This window comes from Gossypium hirsutum, chromosome A09, assembly GCF_007990345.1.
Source record: "Gossypium hirsutum isolate 1008001.06 chromosome A09, Gossypium_hirsutum_v2.1, whole genome shotgun sequence".
Taxonomy (NCBI): domain Eukaryota; kingdom Viridiplantae; phylum Streptophyta; class Magnoliopsida; order Malvales; family Malvaceae; genus Gossypium; species Gossypium hirsutum.
This window is the reverse complement of record NC_053432.1, coordinates 4,120,412-4,139,534: the sequence shown is the minus strand read 5'-3', so window position 1 is coordinate 4,139,534 and position 19,123 is coordinate 4,120,412. Positions and strand designations below refer to the sequence as shown.

General features: G+C 34.7%; 1 non-coding gene across 1 annotated transcript; it reads left to right on the top strand.

Moving 5' to 3' along the window:
• Positions 1 to 10,182: 10,182 nt before the first annotated feature.
• LOC121207486 (small nucleolar RNA R71) lies at positions 10,183 to 10,289 on the top strand. The gene has a single exon (XR_005902575.1). It is a non-coding gene; the product is annotated as a small nucleolar RNA R71 (small nucleolar RNA).
• Positions 10,290 to 19,123: the final 8,834 nt, after the last annotated feature.

Genomic DNA, 19,123 nt, shown 5'->3' with positions numbered 1-19,123 from the left:
ATAAATTTTTATGTACGTGACTTCAAGTATAGTTGTCACATAGGTTCAACTTACCGAGCTCAACACCAAGTATACGCATAGCACATATTAGCCATGTCCTCAAGACACTTACCCGATCCGCTGTCCGCGATCAGCTCAATAGTGTCGCACACATAGTGTCCATAATGATTCACGAATGTATATTGAGCCCGCACACTCAGTGCTATATAATCAACTCGCACATTTAGTGCCACGTAATCAAATCGCACACTTAGTGCTACATAGTCAAACCCGCACACTTAGTGCCGCATGGTCAATTCGCACACTTAGTGCATCATATTCATTTCGCACACTTAGTGCATCATATTCATTTCGCACACTTAGTGCAACAAAGTAGAATCGCACACTTAGTGCTGTACAATTTAATCCCGCGCACTTAGCACCAATCTCATGGTCATAAATGGTTATCCCGCACATTTAGTGCCGAGATCAACAACTCATTACATCTCACCTCATTTATTTCATTCAACAATTTCATCATCACATACGTACATGCATATATATATGTACATTTATTCATTCCATTCAGCATCAATACACAACATTATGACCATTGAAATAATACCAACTACATGCTTAATGACTTACCTCGTGTTGGGTAAGACGGTTCCAACTCGGCTACTCGATAACCTTTTCTTTGCCTTTGCTCGATTCACCTCCTTTAGCTCCTTGAGCTATATCAATAATTTAACTAGTTTAACCACCTTGCTAAATATTTACAATCCAATCTCACATGTATATGTATGTTAGTATATTCGGCTAATAATCTCATGCAACTACCAAAGCCGAATCAACTAAATATACTTATGTATACACACATATATCATCATCGAAATCACCTAAGCTTAGACATCGATTTTTAATTTCAAGTAAGTTGCCGAATGCAACCTTACTAATTTCTCATGGATTCAATATACCATTACCATGAAATCAACAACCAAATTCATAGACAATTTAGGAAAATCACATTACAATTCTCATATTCAAGCAAAGACCATGGCCGAATGCACATATGACCTCATAACAAAAATATTGAACCTTTGGTTGCCCAATTAGCTTAACATCCATCAAATTTTTAAATCAAGAAGCTCACCTCATCTATAATCAACTCTCAATGCCCTAAGGCATCAAAAACAACATCAAAGAAATACAACCATCCATGGCCGAATGTCCTAGCCGAATTGTTTTAACCATGAGTAACATAACAAGCATAGATCGTGTTTATGGATATACCGTGGCCGATTCAAGCTAATCACCTCCAAAATCATCAACCATTTTCGTTGCATATAACATATATAAACATGAATAAGTTTCATATAATCCCTTAACACATTAATTTCTTTCATCAACAACCTTTTCCTTGAACACTTTCTCATGACCGATTGCTCATGTTATCAACAAGATTCAAAGTTTAAACATGGGCTATTTAAAACATGCATGCATCTCAAAGACAACATCAAACATACCTTAGTCTAACCACCACCATAGCCGATTTTTCTCAAGCCTTTTTCCCCTTCCTTTCTTTCCTCTATTCGGCCAAGGATGTTCAAGAATGAACTCTTTTTTTTTTGTTTTCTTTCTTCAATTCACGGCAACAAGGGGGGTGAGACCATGTACTTTTTTTTTTCTCCATCACCCTTCTTTCATTATTTAATCACCATGCTTATTATTTTATTATTCTTAACATGCATCACTAGCATAACATGTTGGAGACATGTTTCCACCTATAGCATGGCCGGCCACTACATATTAGGGAGGGGGAATTTGACATGCAAGTCCCCTTTTTCTTCCACATGCACTAATAGGTCCTCATGCATTGACCTATCACATTTTAAAATTTTCTCATATAAGTCCTATTGACTAAATTCACATGCAATCGACTAAATCGAAGCTTGAAATTTTTACACATTCATGATTACATATTCTAGACAATAAACATCACATTCAAACCTTTCGGTGACTCGGTTTAGCGGTCCCGAAACCACTTCCCGGCTAGGGTCAATTTTGGGCTGTCACAGATTTTCTTTCTTTTCGCGTTCGATAAATTACTTGGAGCTGTAATTCTTGATATGTTGACTGCAAGTTGTGGTGGGTAAGCTTTCTTTTTGTTCATTTTTATAAGGTTATAGATTGCAAATATTTTTAGACGATGGGGTTATAAAGTTGTATTTTGGGTTTCATATTAATTTTGGTATGTTCTTGGGGGAAGATCAAGAGGCGATCGGTGCTCCTCTAGTGGCTTAAGTGCCGTGTGGTTGAGGTTCGTAGGCGGTAAGTGTACGTGTGTATTGTTTGGTTTGAGAGGCTAAGTTTACGATCAATTTGTGTTTGTGTTGTAAATTGTTACTAAATTAATCGTTGGGATACTGTTTTTAGGCAATGGGAATCATGTGGTTGCGTTCGTATCAAAATTGAGCAGGTGTGTAATGAGAAAATCAAAAAAGGTGATCAGTGAAAGTTGAAATTGGGGCTTGTCGACGTCACACGGTCGTGTGGTTGGCCGTGTGGTAGGCCGTGTGCGACACACAGCCTTGTGATAGGCTGTGTGCAAGGTCATGTGTGACACACGCGCAAGGCCATTTTGGGTCACGTGTGCCACACGGGTGTGTGCGGGCCGTGTGGGCCACACGGACATGGCCGTTTTTGGCGTGTAGGCCCAAGATTTGAAAATTTTCCCTAGGATCGTACATGTTGTCCCTATTGTACATGTCGTATAAGCCCTAAAGCATTAAATTTTTCACTTTGTTAGATTTAATTTAATGTAAATAACGTCTATATGAATATTACGTAATATGATATGTATGATCTATTCGGTAATGTCTAAGCATGTATAATATCTGTTATATGAGCATGCATGATATATTAATTCTGATATCTATTATTACTATCTGTATTTGGTTATGGGGCAGGATATGTGTTACATGGAGGAAGTATTCTGCGTGAGGTGATATCTCGCCAATATACTGGCAGCATTGCTGCAGTGATTCTGAAAAGTGTTGTATGGACACAATGTGGTGTGTAGGGCTAGGTGGGTGTTTTACCACGTGGTGTGTTGGGATGGTCGAAGTTGGTGTGTAGAGGATGGGGGTTGGACTATGCATATCTGTATCTGTATCTGTATGATTCTGTAATAAATCTGATTTTGTAAAAGATTTATGTCTGTATTTGTTCTGTCATGCGATTAAATCTGAATTTATGTTTCTGTTGAGTTACACACAGAGTTTTAAAACTCATCTTTTATTTGTATGCTACTTTCAGGTAATCCTCAGACTTAGACGGGTCAGTGCGATGGGAGCTTGGATATGCCATGATTGCGTAAAACATTATTTACATAATTTGCTTAATTAAGGTTTTGGTTATGAAAGTTTTGTAATTTTAGGACGTTTTGGACATTTGGGTTTTTAATTTTGATTTGGATTTTAATTTGGGATATCTTGCGATGACGTTTGATAAAATGATTTTCAAAAATAACTATTTTTCTGCAATCAACAGTTTTAGAGGAAATGAACTCAATTTTTCAAAATAAAATGATTTAAGCACTTCTGTTGCAAATTATTTGATTTACTTGAAAATGTAAACAATTGACGGTTTTAATTGATAAGTATAACAACACTTTTTTTTTAAATAAGTGGACTCTTTTAGTAACAAAAATATAAGATGTTTTCAATATGATAAGGTCATATTTATAATTCTTCTTCGTAACATTCCCAGATTCGGCTATAACATCTAGACCGGCTTTGGGGTGCTACATTTAATAGTATCAAAGTCAAGTTGCAAAACTCGGGCTGCGAATTTTGGGTTCAAAATTTGTAAAAAATGTATTTTTGAGTAAAGTTTTTTTTTTTGAAATCTAAAAAGTAAGTTTGTCGCATACAGAGTCTCCGACGCCAATCTGTAAGTACTTCTAACTTAGATATACCTTAGTTAGAAAACTCTGAAACGATTAAAACTACATTGAATTAGTTAGAGACTGAAAACTTCTAAAGCTATTGAAACTTCTGATAATTATTTGAAGCATAAAATACCTCCTAATACACACTGAAACTGATGCATAAAACTCTGTACTGTAGATAAACATTAGTGGTTATCCGTAAATTATTGGCAGTTAAACTGCAATCTTTTTATATAAAATTTATTGGTGGTTTACCCACAAATTTCACTAGCAGTTAATCTGCAATTACTGGTGGTTTCTCCATAATTCTATGTGTAAGGATGGATGAGTTCTGGGAAACTCTTATTGTGGTGTGCAGCGAAGAATGGGTAGGAACGTTTTCTGATATAATTGACCTCCATTGACATTCAAAAGCATGCCCAAGTAAATTGTCAAACTCTATTTTTCTATATGATTGTGATTGTTCTAATAACTATTATTATATGGCATGTCTATTGTTCTGCACTGATTTTCTTGTGTTTAGAGTCAAGTTGAGCTTTTTAACTTCACCCCCTTAGTATCCTTCTTTACAGGTAACCCACAAGGTTGGGAGATAGGCCTGGCATGCGAAGGTCTCAGCTCAAATTATTTTCGTTAAAAGTATTTTAGGCATAATATTATAACTTTTGTTATTTGGGAACTGTATTATTTTATTTGAACTGTAGCATGAGATTTAAGTTTTGGATTAATTTTGGCATGTATGGAATTTAAGTTTTTTAGACTCATGAAACTTTGGAATTGAATTAGAGATGCATGAAATCTAGTTTTCATTAAAACTATGTTGAATATCACTTTTCCGGTGCAATATTCTGTAAATGAAATTTTGAAAAGGAAATTAATTGGAAATCAACTAAGTTTTAAAAAATAGTCACTATTACAAGGAAAGCGTTAAAATCAATCGGTTTTTAAAACTTGTAAGTTTTTGTGAAAAAGAGATATGGTGCTAAGTTTTTCTTCAAAGGTAAATAAATGTTTTAAAAAGGCTGTTCTAAAAACTTCGGTAATTTTACTAGGCCATCCCGATGGCTTACATAGCCTCTAGAATCCGATCGTAATGTCTTGGCTGAGTTAGGGAGGTTACATTTCTAACAAAAACTTTCAGTTTTTAAAATAGAGGTATTCCACATATATTAATTTTTTATTTATGGTTGAAATTATCTAATTTGGTACATAATCCTTTTTGTTTATATTTTTAAAAAGTTAGTGTTAGAAATTAACTAAATGCCACTAAGAATAATAGAAAATACAAAATTTAAAAATATAATATATAATAAAATTATTTAAATAATTTAATAGTTGTAATTATTTTCACTTTGACCATCATAATTTTACGGGCGTGTGCTTAGCCCGTGTAGGAATGGCCAGGCCGTGTGGATCCTGAAGGTAGCTCGTTTTGTCTGATTTTGGCCCATTTTCTGCTCCTTTTGCTCTCATATGCTCTCCTAAGTATAGAAAGATGAAATTAAAGGATTATGAGCATCAAATTCAGTAAATTAAATAATAACTCATCCAAAAAGCACATCAAGAATGGGATTAAAATATGTTACTTTTATGGCTTATTAGATATATATATTCTTGACTTTGAATGGTGCAGAGCATCTCGACTTTATTTTGCTAGGAAATTGTTTAAGTCTAGAATTGAAGAGCAAGACTTGTTGTCTAGGTACAAATTGCCGTGGCAAAATTTTCTTGTCATGCCAGTGCTTTGTCTTCTCTTTGTATAGTCTCGCATTCTCATAAGCTTGAGATCGAAATTCATCTATCTCATTAAGCTCCATTAGGCAATGAGTGGTAGAAGCACCCCAGTCCATGTTTAGTTTTTTGATTGCCCAAAATACTTTGTGTTCTAGCTCAACTGGCCAATGACATGGTTTGCCATAGATAAGCTAGAAAGGTGACATTCCCAACGGTGTCTTGAAAATTGTGCGATAAGTCGAAAAAGCTTCATCCAACCTTACTTACCAATCCTTGCAGTTGGGATTGAAAACATTTCTCCAGAATCTACTTGATTTCTCTGTTGGAAAATTCAGCTTGTCCATTTGTTTGGGGGTGGTATGCTGCTATAATTTTAGGTTTAACCCCATATATGTTCAGAGCATTAGTGACTAATCTGCAATCAAAATGTGAGCCTTCATCACTAATTAAACATGAGGGGTACCAAATTTGGTAAAAATATATGTGTGCAGGAATCTTAGAACTAATTTGGCATCATTTGAAAGTAGAGCTACAACTTCAACCCATTTGGAGACATAATCCACTGTGACAAGAATCTAGATTTTTCCCTAGGATGGTGGGAATGGACCCATGAAATCAATTCCCCAAACATCAAATAATTCCACCTCTAAAATATTTTACAGCAGTATTTCATGTCTTCTTGATAAGTTACCAGTTCTTTGACAACGATCACAGTTTTGATAGAACTCGTTAGCATATTTAAACATGGTTGGCCAATAAAAACTAGATTGGAGAATTTTTGCAGTAGTAGTTCGCATGCTTCCAAAATGTCCACCGTAAGGTGAAAAAATGAAAGTGATGCAGGATACTTTGAAATTCATCATCTAGAAAACATCTCCGAATTACTTGATCTGCACGCTACTTGAACAGAAATGACTCGTCCTAGTAATATTGCTTGACATCGTGAAGGAATTTCCTTTGTCCTTGATGATTGAGCGTAAGTGGTAGTAACTTAGTGACTAGAAAGTTAACAATATCACCATGCCATGGCAATACGATAGCCAACAATATCTACTTAACAGGGAATTCGTCTTTAACCATTTGACCATCATCATACTTATTCTCTACTTCTAGTCATGACAAGTGATCAACCACTTGGTTTTCAGTGCCTTTCGTATCTTTGATTTGCAAATCAAATTCTTGCAGCAATAATATCCATCTAATGAGTTTAGGTTTGGCCTCTTTTTTTGTTACCAAATATTTGATGGTAGAATGGTCTATATAAACTGTGACTTTGGTGCCCACTAAATAAGCTTTGATTTTTTCAAAGACAGACACCACTGCAAACCATTCTTTCTCTGTGGAGGTGTAAATGAGTTGTGAATCTATTAGTGTGCAACTGGCATAATATATAGCATGAAACATTTTGGCTTTTCTTCGCCCTCGCACTGCTCCAACAGCAAAGTCACTTGCATCACATTAATTCAAATGGTAGAGTCCATTCTGGTGCAATGACTATAGATGCTATAATTAATCACTTTTAACTCTTCGAACACCTTTGAGCATAAGTCATCAAAATGAAATGGTCTATTTTGCTCCAAAAATTGAGAAAGAGGCTTTGTTATCTTAGAAAAATCCTTGATAAAGCAATGGTAAAATCCAACATGACTAAGGAAGCTTCTGATTCCTTTCACTGAATTGGGTGGTGGAAATTTTTCAATGACTTTTATTTTTGCTTTGTCGATGATAATTCCTCGCTGTGAAATCTTTTGGCCCAAAACAATGCCTGCACAAACCATGAAGTGGCATTTTCCCCAATTCAGAATTAGCTTTGTTTCTTGACATCAGCAAAGTACTAACTTCGAATTTTTTAGGAAATTTTCAAAAGTGTCACCAAACACTGAGAAATCATCCATGAATACTTCAAGGAACTTCTCCACCATGTTGAAAAATATTGCCATCATACAAGGCTGGAAGGTTGCCGGGGCATTACATAACCTAAATGGCATTCGTCTGAAAGCCAATATTCTATAAGGACAGGTGAATATAGTCTTTTCTTGATTAGTAAGAGATATGGTGATTTGGTTGTACCCTGAGTAGCCATCTAAAAAATAGTAGAAAGATTTTCTTTTTAGTCTGTCCAGCATCTGATCTATAAAAGGCAGAGGGAAATGGTCATTATTCATTGCTTTATTGAGCTTTCGATAATCCATACAAGTTTTCCAACATGTAACGGTACGTGTGGGAATGAGTTCATTGTTATCATTTCTGACTACTATGACTCTTAAATACTAAACAAGGCTCACCCAAGAGCTATCAGAAATCAAGTATATAATTCTAGCATCCAACCATTTGATAATCTCCTTCTTAAATACTTCTTTCATGACAGGATTCAGTCTCCTTTGTTGTTCAATAGATTTGCCATAACAATCTTCAAGTATTATTTTGTGCATACAGATTGCTGGGCTAATTCCTTTGATATCCACAATTGACCATCCTAAAGCTTTCTTGGATTTTTTTAAGACCTTCAGTAATTGCATCTTCTGGTCTGTTGTAAGCTTGGTAGAAATAACTACAGGTAGTGTATCATTGTCTCCCAAATAAGCATAGTTCAAATACATTGATAATGGCTTCAAATCCAGCTTCAAATTTAGCATAGGTGGATCTTCTATTGGCGAGCGAGGAGGGTTGAAAGAGTGACTTGATAAGTCTAATGATTCAAAGCTCCTTCTGCATCCATTTTCAAATTGCTGAATTTCCATTAGTTCTCTAGATTCTTCAGTCAATTTTGTTTCATTTAATTCTATAGAGTCTACATTAGAATTGTGGTGCATATGTCCCACAAACTTTTCTTAGATTACAATGTCAACAAATTTTACAGCATGACATTTTTCATCTAGGTCTGCACATTTTAAAATATCAAACACATTAACTATCAACTGCTGATCATTAATTCTCATTGTTAACTCACCTTTCTATACATCAATCAATGTTCTACTAGTTGCTAACAAAGGTCATCCAAGTATTATAGGTACCTTTTTATCTACTTCACATTCCAGAATAATAAAATCTGTTAGAAAGATGAACTTGTCAACTCTTACCAGTACATCTTCAATTTTACCTTTTGGATGGACATATGATCTATCAGTTGGTTGTAGTGTGACTATAGTAGGTCTTCCCTTTCCTATCCCAAGTTTCTTTAAAATAGACATAGGTATTAGATTGATACCTGCACCTAAATAGCATAATGCTTTGCCTGCATAATTGTTTCCAGTCGAGCAGGGTATACTGAAACTCCTTGGATCTTTTAATTTATGTGGCAGACTATTCTTCAGCATTGCTATGCACCATTCAGTAAGTGCAACAGTTTTGAACTCCTCTAACCTTCTCTTATTGGATAGGATATCTTTCATGAATTTCACATAATTAGACATTTAATTTAATGCTTCCACCAAAGGTATGTTAATGTGTAATTGCTTCAAAACCTCCAAAAATTTCTTGAATTGAGCATGTTGTTTCGACTTTTAGAAACACTAGGGAAAATGTGGTGGCGGCCATTCTTATATTTGTTGAGGTTGTCTTGCCATGACATTCGTATTGGCTCCCCAAGATGAATTTGCTTCTGTATGGTTTTGTCTACTCCTATCTTTTGTATTTTATTCCACTTCTATTTTGAAAGTTCTACTTCCAGGAACTTCTGAACTTTCCTCATCAGAAAAGTCATCATTTATAACTCTTGGCAGCTGAGTTCCACTCCGGAGTGTTATGGCTTTACATTGTTCCTTTCCTTGAGATCAAGAACTTTTTGTGTCACTAGGCAATGCTTCTTATTGTCTGGAACTTAATACAATGACAATTTGTCCCACTTGATTCTCCAAAGCTCTTAAGGAAGCTATCTGGCTCTGAATAATTGCATCATTCTTATCTATATACTCTTTTAATAGATCTTCCATAATTGATATTGAAGATGACGAACTTTATTGAACATATTTCTGCGACATTGGTTGACTGTGTCCAGGTGGTACACCAGCCACATTTTGTCTATTAACAGTGTTGGCATTTCCCATTCCTTGATTATTCCAGGTCAAATTTGGATATTGTTTTCACCCTAGATTGTAGGTGTTGGAGTAAAGATTGTTGTTGCTACGATTAAAATTTCCCATGTAATATGCAGACGCTGGATTAGAAGGGCATTCCTCAAAAACATAGTCTTCTCCACAGTATACGGATGCTAGTTCTGCAACCTTCATCTCCTGCACTGTAGAGGGTCTTTTTATAGTTTTAATCATATTTTTTAAAGATGATACCTGAGCTAATAACAATGTAATCAGATCAAGTGCAATTGCTCCAACAACTCTTCTACCAATACCAACTTTGCTAATTGGGTACTGATAATCATTTTTGCTATTCTTTCCAGAATTTCATATGCTTCATTGTAGGATTTTTCAAGCAACGTCCCATTAGCAGATGTATCCACCACCATTCGTGTACGAGCATTTAATCAATTGTAGAACATTTCCATTTGTTTCAAATGCTGAAAACCATGCATCGGGCATTTTCTAATTAGTTCCTTGAAATGCTCCCATGCTTTGTATAATGCCTTATCTTCAGATTGCCTAAACGATGTAATGTCATTCCTAAGCTTGGCATTCATGTTGGGAGGATTGTACCTAAGTAGAAATCTCTAACACAGTTTATTCCAAGATGCCATCGTACCTGATGGTAATGCATTCAACCATGATCTGGCATGATCTCGAAATGAATAAGAGAAAAAATTTAATCTAAGGGCATCTGCAAGAATTCCCTGCTACCTGAATGAGTCACAAACTTTAAGAAAAAGTTTCAAGTGCAATTTGGGATCTTTAGTCGGTAAACCACTAATCTGCCCTACCATCTACAACATTTGAAACACTACTGGTTTTAATTTAAAGTGTTGAGTTTGAATATATGGCCTAGCAATTCCTGAACTTAGATCACCCAAAATAGGCACTACATGTTCTCTAATAGGTCTGCCTCTGTCATCTATGATTCGAGGAATATCAGCATTCTTTTCATTCTAGAGTACCTGATCTTCTCTTATTGGATCATTTATAACCCTATCCATTTCTCTTAACTCTTTTCTTCTTCGCGTTAATGTCCTTTCAATTTTATGATGAAAATAGTATTTTGTATCATCTTGAATACTTCTTCTCATGCACTAATAAAAACTTAAAAAATAAAATAAAATACTAATTAATTGTTCTAACAAAAATAACTAGAATAATAACAAATCAACTTTTCACCAATGTGCCGATTCCCGGCAACGATGCCAAAAACTTGTTGCGTGTAAATAACTAATGCAATTGTGCAAGTGTACACATCATTCAAGTAATAAAGTGATAAGTAAGTATCGTCTCCATAGGGATAAAAAATTGGTAAGAAATTGAGTAAGTTATTATAATCCTATTGGTTATACTAAATAACAAGAAATAAACTCAAAGTGAATAAGATGATTTTATAATGAATTAATGTAATTAAATGCTAAAAACAAAGAATTGATATGGAAAACAAAATGTAGTGCCAAATTACAGAGAAAAGCAAGAGTAATTTTATTGCTTAATGAATAGGGTTGGATTTATTCACTTGAAATACTTGTATCAAAGTAATGCCATGGAAAAATATTGTCTAATCAATTGCTTAGAGAGTCACCACTATAACCTTCCTCTTTCGATAGGTAGATCTTAAGCTAAAAATCTGAGTTATTGTATGTCTACAGAACTCCGGATTAATAACTACAATGAACGTTCTTTTTTGTATGACTTGCAACATCTATGTCTAGAGTGCTACAAATATTCTGTCGAGCATTCGCTTGCATCAAACAATTCAAGATCCAATATATTTAACCTTTTCAAAATAAAAAATACATCTAAGAACACATCACATAATCAACTATGTCTAGTGCTTGCATGCATGTATTTAAAATAAGCATAAATCAAATGAAATAGTGATATAGACAATCTCAAATCACGGGCATTAAAGATGATAAAACATTCACCCCAATAATTTCAACCCAAAAAAGATTTAGTTCATGGGTGGAAAAGTTAACACCAAATTAAAATCATTCATCAACATTAAAACAAGTTTGAATAACATAAATCAGGAAAACAAAGGCAGAAATTGTTGGATTTCTCACCACACTTTAGTTTTTCTTTTATCTTCCGATTGTATGTGAAACCAGGTTACATGTCTCTTCCTCTTCTTCACGTTTGTATTATGCTCTATATAGCTACTACTCTTTCTTTCTCTGGAATTCTCCAATGGAGTTCTTCTTTGCGCAAAAAAGGATTGCTATCACCAATCTCTTTCTCATCCTGATTTCTTCTCCATTTTTCTTCTTCTCTCTCTTTCTTTTATTGGGTCGATCCTCTTTTTAGGTTGTTTTTTTGGTACACACACAACTGGCTGAGAATGACGTGGATAAAGTGATGACTCATCTTTCTAGAATTACCATGGCAATTTTGTTGGCAATAAACCTCACCATTTGCCACGACAATGTTTCACTTCCCATATTTTCCCTCTTCATCTTCTTCCTCTTCTTACACCTGTGTTCACACAAAACCACACCTTTCCTCCCCAGGTGATAAAAGTAACAAATAGTGACCATTATATTGGAATCCAAGCTTTGTTATGCAATGTTCTAAAAAAATCCTAAAAATGCAAATGTATTCACTTAATTACAACCAATTAATTCCATTTAGAGGCCTTAGTTATAACACTTTTCAAGAGTTATCATCCACTCAGTGATCGTCTCTTTGACCCACTTGAAGATTTAAACAGATGAGATGCATCAACACTTGTAGTTCCAGGCGACTATTGTGGAGTTGCATGTTCTAACAACTAAGTCACTAACCTATGTCTATTTCAACTATAACTCGGTAGTCCACTTAGTGATCATCTCACTTACCTACTTGTAGCTTTAAACAAATGGGATTCATCAACCCTGATAGTTACAAACAACTAATGTGGAGTTTCATGTTCCGACAACTAAGTCACTAAGCTATTTCTAGCTCAATTATAACTTGGTAGCCCACTCAGTGATCGTCTCTTTGACCCACTTGGAGCTTTAAATGGATGGGATCCATTAACACTTGTAGTTCTATGCTATTAGTATGGAGTTGCATGTTCCAAGACTAAGTTACTAAACTGTCCACCTCAACTATAACTCGATAGACCAATCAATGATTGTCTCTCTGGCCTCAACCACCTTACTAACCTTAGCCTTGCTTCCAATGCCTTCAACAACGCCATACCTTCCACTCTTTCCCAATGAAGCTAGTAACCACTATTTTTGTAACACCCCATACCCGTATTCCACGCTGGAACAAAGTACGAGGCATTATCCTGCTTAATCTCATACATTCGAATGACTATAAGTCACCAAGACTTTGTCCAACTGTAAACTTTCTCAATTTCTACCTTAAACATCTATTTATGAGCCCACGAAGCCCAAATCAGCCATTGGACATTACACGGAACCATTTCGGGTCCTTAAACTAATCTTAGGAAATTTGCCTTTAAAACATTGCACATGCCCGTGTGGAAGGGTAACACGCCCTTGTCCCCTACCTGTGTGGCCAATTTATTTCCACAATTTTTCATAAATCAAGTGCAGACTTCATACGGCCTGGGTACACTCCCGTGTCTCTGCCCGTGTCACTCACACGGCCTCAATACGCCCGTGTTGTAGCCTATGTACAAAAACCTTGACATTCTGTTTCTGACGTCAGCAACCCAAAAATGCCAGACGACCATGACACATGCCCGTGTAGTAGGCCATGTCCTCCACACGACTGAGACACACAGCCTTGTCTCTGCCCGTGTGAATACTACCATGCAATCTGACTTAAAATTTTTATGTGCAAGGGACACATGGCTAGACTACACGCCCATGGGAATAGCCGCGTGTCACACACGGCCCAGGCACACGCCCGTGTGCCTGCCTGTGTGGACAATATAAAGCTATTTTACAAGCCTTATTGCCACCCTTGCATACCTATCTTCATATAAAACCAGCCAATACCAAATCAAGCATAATTTTTATAGTCAACTCGACCACAATAGACACTTTTTCAACCATAATGATGCATCTTCTATTAACTCAAAATGAAAATTAGCCATCATTCAAGGCTTCATGCAAAGTGTGGGATCTATCCCAAAATAACATCTTTGACCGATTCTCAAGAACACAAAATAATAAAGTCTAAGCCCTATACATACCATATTCAAAAATATAAATCCAACTATACCGAGTGTTTCGGCTAATAGTGTGATCGATATATCATACTTCAAAGGAATCCTTGAGCTAATTAGGCGGCATTGAAAGGAAATGTAAAGGAAAGGGAGTAAGCATAAAGCTTAGTAAGTTGCAAATAAATAAGCATACCACAACGTTTATTCATAACCAACATGCTCATAACACCAAAGTAGGCATAGATGTAACTTACTCATCACCATACATACAAGTCACATATTATCTCTATATTGAGCTCATATCTCATACGTACCAATTAGGTACCTGTATCATTCTCAACATAGTTACACTTTCCTCATTAGTTCAAAACATAATATTCATCGTTGAACCATTCGAAATGTCACCGGATATTCATTAAGTATCCAACATGGGTAAGATGCCGATGCCATGTCCTTGACATGTTCTTACACTAGATCTCATATATTCGTGCTGATGCCATATCCCAGACATGGTTTTACACTGACACATCTCGTAGCTGATGCATGTCCCAAACATGTCTTCCACTGGCTTACATCTCGAGGCTGATGCATGTCCCAAACATGTCTTACGCTAGCACTCATCTCAATGTCGATGCAATTTCCCAGACATGGTCTTACACTGGCTCTCATAATATGGCCGATGCATGTCTCAAACATGTCTTACACTAGCTCACAACCCAAATGTTACGGCATGAATATCCAGTTTACTTCCTAAGGTATCAATTGAGATTCTACTATCTCAAAATCAAGCAATTCATACTATATCTATTCAATAAAAATTTGAACATATATAGTAGCAATGTAGTTGTTTTATTTACAACTTACCTCGGATAACAAAATGTACTCGACTAGTCGCTTTAGTCGATTTGCTCGGCTTTCCCCCGGTCTAGGTTCGAATTTGGAAAATCTTGATCTATAATAACAAAATGCACTCATTTAATCAATAATTACAATTAGGCAATCATAAATTCATATTTTTGGTAAAATGACAATTTTGCCCCTAGACTTTGGCAATTTGACCATTTTACCCTTATGCTCGAAATTTGTTTTTTATCGAATTTCCTCTTATTTTAGGCGTCACTGACACCTTTTTACTCTTATAGCAACCCCAAATTCTCACTATTACACACACTTACCACCTATTTTGTAACTGATGCAAAACAGCCCCTTTAGGTGTTTTCATGCTAACACTTTTCACAAAAGTTGTTTAGAACTCTGCTAACATTCATTTTCTTCCATGAAATTTTAGGAAACAACATTAACTCTCTCATGGTAAATCCCTAGACTTATCACCAATTTTCAAAATAGTCATCTCTTTTGAAAGCCCATGATACAAGCATGCCAAAAATGTAAAAATCATCAAGAAAGTCATCAAGATCACTTACATTATTAGAGGAATAAGTTGCTGCAAATTTTCAGCTTTCAAACCTCCATATTTGTTGATATTTTCGGTGGAGAGAAGAGATGGAGAAGAAGAAAATAATAGCTAGGCTTTTAGGCATTATTTTATCACAAATTTACCTTGTCTCCTATGGCCGGCCACCTTGCTTCTAGGGGTCTAATTGCTCCTTAAAGGCCCCCGATTTTAGTTCTCTAGCTATTTAACACATTTGGGTACCAAAATGCAACTTTTTCCTTTTATACGATTTAGTCCTTTTTCGCAATTGGGCTCACAAACATTAAAATTAACTCCCCAAATTTTTCATGCACTAATATAATCACACTATATTCTCATAATAATAAAATTAATTTTCTCAACTTTGAATTTGTGGTCCCGAGACCACTGTTCCAACTAGGCCTTAAATTGGCCTGTTACAATTGTCTTGCAATACAACTCACTCTTTCGGATACTACCATCCAAGATAAGTAATCTCACTGAGTTGGCCACTTTAAATTTAGCTCAAAATCATTTATCTGGCCAAATCTTAAGAGATATCCCATGAAATATCTAGTACCTTAGTCTTTCTTAGAACTCATTTTCGGGTTCAATTCTTAGAAGCATAAGGGGACTCCGTCTCTAGCTCCACAACTAATAGATTCAAATCTTCTAGTACCTTTGTATTATTTAATAGATGACTTATGCATGCATGGTTCATTTACTTGAGTTTATAAGTTCATGGTTTTACATTGGGGTTTTCTTATTCTTCACGTGTGTTTCTATATCAATTGAATATTTGAGTTTGGCTATCCTTTTTGTAATTGAATGGTCGGTTATTATAGGTTGTTGTTATTGGTAGATAAGAGTCGATTGAGTCAAATCAAGAAAGCAAAGTATTTGGTAAAGTTTTTTTTAATAGAAGAAATAATCACGACTCTATTTCTTCATCTTGGTTTCCCATTCATCTTTATTTATTTATTTATTTTGATTCTCAAGTTTAATGAGTTGATTTAATGAGTTGATTTCATTTATATCAATTTGCATAATTTGAGTCGTATAATTTTGGGTCACATAATTTTATTTATAAATATAAACAATAATTAATAATTAATAATGAAAATTAATTGATATAGTTACAAAGATCCAAGTAAGATGCAAGAAATATAAAAAACAAACGAGATAAGGTTCGAGGGAAAGGAAAGTAGGAGACAATAAATGGTACCCCATAAGCACAAAAAAAATATGGATAAATTTATAACATGATAATTTAGTACTTAGACAACTTTATGGTGGGGTTAAGTATTGATTTAATGGGATAATTTCATTTATGTTAAATTCGCATCATACGTTGTATAATTTTGGGTCACACTTTTGTTTAAAAAATATAAATGATGAATAATATTAATTGTGAAAATTAATGAAAAGGAAAGTAGGAGACAGTACTTGGTACCCGAGAGACAAAAAATTTAAAGTTTCTAAGATCATGACAATTTAGTACCTTAGACACGTTTATGGTGAGGTTGGGTATTGATTTAATGAGATCACTTTTTTTTTCTTTTTTTGCTTTATTTTTATATACATATATGTATATAATCCAACCACTTTTTAAAAAAAATCTTCAACTCTTTAATATTTATCTAGCCATCTTTAAATGTTCAATCTTTCAATCAAGCCATCCTCTTTGCTTTTTGTTTCAATTTAGCCCCTTTTTGTAAGAGTTTGAATTCAGCGCACCAACTTCATTCCTTATAAGAAAAACTCAATTTTAATAGCATTTTATTCGATAATTAGCTAAAAATAAATATATTAAAAATACGAATTTATCTTACTATCAAATTCCCTTTACTTAGCTGATGCTTGTCCTTAAGCATGATATCCACTAAAAATAACTCGTCAATCCTTTTCAAAATCAAAATCCCTTTCCTAGCCAAACATACTACAAACAATTAGGTGAATAAAAAAATAAACAATTGCTAAATTTAATCAATAAACATTTTATAAAATCTCGAACAACATGCCAAATTCAACTATTTCACTAAATTTAGGCTTAATCACATGCGAAATGATCATACCTAATATATACTGTTATTTATATTTTTTATTATTTGTATATTTTTTCAAACGTAGTCAGGTCTTTTGACGTGAAGTCAGATGACTACCCAAACACCTTACCTCAGTTACTCAACTTGGCACGTTTTCTTTATTTATTTATTTTTTAACGAATTCAAGACATAATCAAACCTTTTGACTCGAAACAAGATGTCAATGCAAGCACCTCATCTCGGTTACTCAATTTCACATGTCCTTAATCGATTTATTTCTCCTTTTTCAATGCAACTTGGTTTGCGGATTGTTACAAGTTTTGGTTCATCACCAAATCTTTTGATGTGAGATGAGATGACAACCCAATCACCTCATCACAGTTACTTAATTTGGTCACATTTCTGAATCTTCACTCTTAACCGAACTATTAACAAATTTATTTATTTATTTAAATGAGTACTTTCACTGGGCAAGTTTAAAAGAGCCAACAAATTTTCATGAAATATTGACTAAGGCATAACATTTTGAATTCTACAAAATATTCATTGATTAAGTAAGCAATAGTTATTCATGATTCACCCACTTATTTAAATAAACTAAACATAAAAATTAGAGGTTTATTTCCAAAACAAATTAAGAAATTATTCTTAGCAAAACACATGCAAAGAAGAAAGTATGGCATGATCCCCCTACTTAGCCTACATTGCCCCTAATGTGCAAAAAGAGTGACAAGAGTAGAGAAAAGTATACTCATTGTGTATATTTAATGGGCCGAAAGACGGTGGGAGTGACTAATTTGCAAGATGGTGAGGATACTTGAGATGTTGGCTTCCATTCTTTCTAGGTGAGCCTCAATGTGATGAAGTCGTTCTTCCATTTAGGCTATTTTTTCTTCTTCTTTTTTTTTCCTTTGGGCATGGGCTGCTTGGGTTTTTTTCTTTTGGGATCTTTTTGGGTTATTTGAATTCCTGGGTTAGGACATGGGTTTATTTATTTGAGAAAGATGGGTAGACTGATCGTGACTGTGCCCACGCCACTAATGAATTTCGATTTATGAAAAATGACCACTTCTATTATGTACCTGAAAAATAATGCGAGAAAATGGATTAAACAATATTTTATTTAATTCTCAAATTAAATTAAATAAATAAAGATAAATATAGGTTGCCTCCCATAAAGTGCTTTTATTTAACGTCGTTAGCTCGTAGAAAGATCTCAACATTTTCTCATTGTCCATGAAGTATTTCCTAGATTCCTCCATTATTGGTGGATTGAGACATTTTTGAGCTTTTCCATTTGGATTTTCCTTTTTCTCTATCAGAATCTTTAAATATAATGATAACGATTTGAGTTCTAGTTCCGGAGCCTGCAAAATAGAAGTCAAGAGTTTGTTTTAGAATGCGACAGTTCAAAATATTTTCCTTGAATTCTAAGAACTTGAGGAGTCTTTAATAGAATAACAGTTTCACGAATCGGTTCTCTAAACTTCATTATCTCCTCCAATTTATCCATCATATTGAGGTCTAAACTCTTACAAAGTACAGGTTGTAACTCATCCTCTTCATGATATTCTAAATGAAATTTCATTAGTGGTTTAATAATATCAACACTAGAAATATTCAACATTGTGTTGGGTTGGCCCATCATATCATAAACATTAAAATTTACCACCTCACCGTCAAATTTCATAGTGAGGGTTCCACTTCGAACATCAATTTTTGTATGTGCAGTCTTAAGAATGGTCTTCCGAGTAGAATATCAAAAGCATTTCTTGAGTTGTCATCCTTCAT